Raw genomic sequence first — 3923 nt, forward strand, 5'->3', positions numbered from 1 at the left:
TCCTTCTCCCGTCGGTCAAGGCCCTTCAACTAGTCACCAGTACGATTCGAGACCTAATTGCCTCTTGAGCATTAACAGTCACCCTACTAGAACCTTCCCTTCCATCCCTGAGTCAGGTGGGGCTGCCACTTCCTCCTCCTCCCACTCCTCCTCTTAAATTTCCCCTTGTTCCAGGTACATCTTGGCATAAGGAAAGGAGCTTCTGACTTAAGCCTTGTAAAAATGTGCTGAGGGATTTGTTTCTGTGGCCTCCTTTTTGAGCTGAGAAGACTCCCGAGTGATGTGAATGGCAAAGCTTGGCTTGAAGCTGTTCCCTTGTGCCTCTGTTACTTCAAGTCCTGGGACCCAATTCGATCTAAGCCAGTTCGGTCTGGCTTCCCTTGACCATGTGGGTGTTGAGTAAGAAAGAGCTATGAGGAAGAAAGGTTTGCACAGCCCATCAGGACCCAGAGAGCTTTGCATCTTGAAGAAAAACAAAGCACATTGAAATGGTGAATTATTAATGCTGCTGATTAAAAATGAAGTTGACAAAGTTTCCAGTGACAAGGAAAAATGCCCATAATGTGAGATTAACTGGAAGGAAAAAGTAGGATAGGAAAACAGTGCAGTTGTTCTCACTCACATGTGGGACCTGAAGAAGTTGAGATCAGAGAAGCAGAGAGCAGAATTGTGGTGCTTAGAGGCTGGGAAGGGTGGGTGGGAGCAGGGATAGAGAGAGGTTGGTTAAGGGATACAAAATTACAGCTAGATAGGAAAACTAGGTTCTAGTGTTCTATAACATTGCAGCGTGACTATATTTAATAAGAATTTATTGCATATTTTCGAATAGCTAGAAGAGAGGTTTTTGAGTGTTCCCAACACAAAGAAATGATCAATGTTTGAGATGATGGATATGCTGATTACCCTGATTTGATCATTATACATTGTATACATGTATCAAAATACATCAGAATGTCACTCTGTACCTCATAAATATGTACACTATTACATGTCAATTAAAAATAAAATAATTTTTTAAAAAACAGTGTAGTTTAACAGTGTAAAAAGCATTATTTATGCAGATAGACCCATTTTTAAAAGATGGAAGAAAATATAACAAACTGTGGCTAAGAGCAGTGAGATTGTGAATGTGCTTTCTTTTTTATATTTTACTGAATTTTAAAAAAATTCCACAGTGGGAGTGTAAGATGTTTTTAATTAGGGAGAAAAAAAATTTTTTTTTAAGAGAAAGAAAGAAAAAGAATAGGAAGATCATGGCAGGAGATCCAGACATGTGTCTATGTGTTTCCCAGATTCAAAGTTTAAAGAGAGAAGAGCCCATTCAGCACTCCTGGAGGAGGAACTTAGTTTGGTCAAAGAATAAGTGCTGCAGACAGAAAAACCTTAAAGCTATTTACATGTTTACTAATTATTGTCGAACGTATAGAAGAGCTTCCTAATTCCCTGAGTTAATCTGTGTGATTCATTCATCACAAATTCCTGCACCTATTGTAACCAAAGCTTTCGGTCACATCCTCTACCTCTTTTAGTATGTTGAGTGTAGTCAAGAAATGATGGTCAGGCGAACACATTAAACTCACTCATTACCTGGTGTTCAGTGGACACCCTATGGGCTTTATTTTGTTAAAATTGCTGTACCTTGGCTCAGAAAAATACCTGATTACTGGTGCCAAGAATCTTTTGTAATAGAAATATATGCTCTTTTGAGGAAGGCAGATGTCTTTAAAACAACTTTTTTTGTAATAAGAGTTCTAATTCATAAATTAAAGATATTGTGAATTGGTTTTGTTTTTGTTTTTGTTTTTGAAACAGAGTCTTGCTCTGTCACCCAGGCTGGAGTGCAGTGGTGCGATCTCTGCTCACTGTACCTCCGCCTCCCAGGTTCAACTGATTCTCTTGCCTCAGCCCCTCGAGTAGCTGGGCCCACAGGCGTGTGCCACCACACCCAGCTAATTTTTGTATTTTTGGTAGAGACGGGGTTTCACCATGTTGACCAGGCTGGTCTTGAACTCCTGACCTCAAGTGATCTGTCCACCTCAGCCTCCCAAAGTGCTGGGGTTACAGGCGTAAGCCACCACGTCCGGCCACTGAACACAGAATTTTTTTTAATAGTAGAGAAGGGTATACATTTTGGTAAATTTCATTCCTGTTTTTTGTCTGTGCACAAGTGGATTTTTTCCCTAGCTGCAGTCATACTGTAACTTGAAGACAGGATTTTTTTTAAGTGAGAATTTCCATATAAAACAATTCGCCATCCTACTTAAAAATATAGCTTTATTGATGTAATGAATTTTGCCTTATGAAAATAACCTTTCACATCTCATATATTACTTATTTATTTCAACCCTTCAGTTTTTATTTGAGGGCTTAGATGGGAAGAGATTTCTCCATGTCAAAAATAAAAGTAACCGCAATATTATTATCCAGGTTAACTGGAGAAATTCTATTTGGTTAATCCTAAGGCCCTCATCACGGGGCTGAGTATCTGAATTTCCACTTCTACTTTCATTCCTTCCTTTCTTCATTCAGTTTACAAGTCTTGAATGACTGTAATGTCGAAGGCACCATATTAGAAGTTTTAAGGCACACAAAGTATGAGCTGATCTTTAACCCCAAGGAGCTTACACTCTATTGGTGGAGATAAGAAACACACAGAGACAGCCAGGTGCGGTGGCTTATGCCTGTAATCCCAGCACTTTGGGAGGCTGAGGCGGACGGATCACTTGAGGCCAGGAGTTTGAGACCAGCCTGGCCAACCTGGCAAAACTCCGACTCTACTAAAAATACGAAAATTAGCCAGGTGTGATGGTGGACGCTTGTAGTCTCAGCTACTTGGGAGAGTGAGGCATGAGAATTGCTTGAACCCGGGAGCTGCAGGTTGCAGTGAGCTCAGATCGTCACTGCACTCCAGCCTGGGTGACAGAACGAGACTCCGTCTCATAACACACACACACACACACAAACATACACACACAAACTCTCTCTCTCTCACACACACACTCTCTCATACACACACATACACACACACTCTCACACACATACACACACACACACGCATATACACACATACTCTACAAAGGAAACTGCCCTGAGTTCAAAATGACAGAGGAGCTCTAGGGAGGAGCTCCAGAAAGGCATTGTGATCTGTGATGTGCCACTGGAGGATGAAGAGGATTTTAGAGAAGAGAGATGGAGTGAGAAAGGCATTCCAGGCCAAAGGCACACAGGAGCAAAGTGGGGAAAATGGGGAAGGCTAGGACCTCATCTGAAACTGGAACAGGACTGCCTGCAGCAACTCAATTTATAAAGCAAAATCTCACTTTATAAAGCGATTATTTTCAATAGGGAGAAAAAGCGTCAGAGGCTTGAGAGATTCAGACATGCAATATCAATGCTGTTTTTCCTACACTGCTTTCAGATATTAGAGTTTTATGGTTATGAGTAATTTGTTTTAAAACCTAAACATCACTGATTAAATTGATTTTTATTACCCCTAGCATTTTCACACCACCACCCTCCTTTGGTGTCTTACACATTACTGTCATCTCTATCTGGTATTCTAGCTAATCAGTTCTATTGGGCAACTAATTTTTAAATTAAGTTATGATCAATTGATTAAGTTATAATCAGTACCCCTCATGACATTATAAATCATGTTTTTAATTGATCACATTATATGCCATTTGCTGTAAATTTTTCCTATAAGAAAAATGCCTGATATAGACAAGTTTTAAATTTAGTTTCCAGAACAAAAAGGGTCTTGTACTATAGAATCATCTCTGTGTTGATAACAGACCAAACTCTGCTGGGTTCATGAATCCCCCAGATTTTTTGTTCAGCAACAGGACAGTGTGTTCTGAGGACCTTTAACTCTAAAATAAATATAGACATACTATAATCCTTTCCTGGTTCCACACCCTCAT

Source organism: Pongo abelii, chromosome 16 (assembly GCF_028885655.2).
Source record: "Pongo abelii isolate AG06213 chromosome 16, NHGRI_mPonAbe1-v2.0_pri, whole genome shotgun sequence".
Taxonomy (NCBI): domain Eukaryota; kingdom Metazoa; phylum Chordata; class Mammalia; order Primates; family Hominidae; genus Pongo; species Pongo abelii.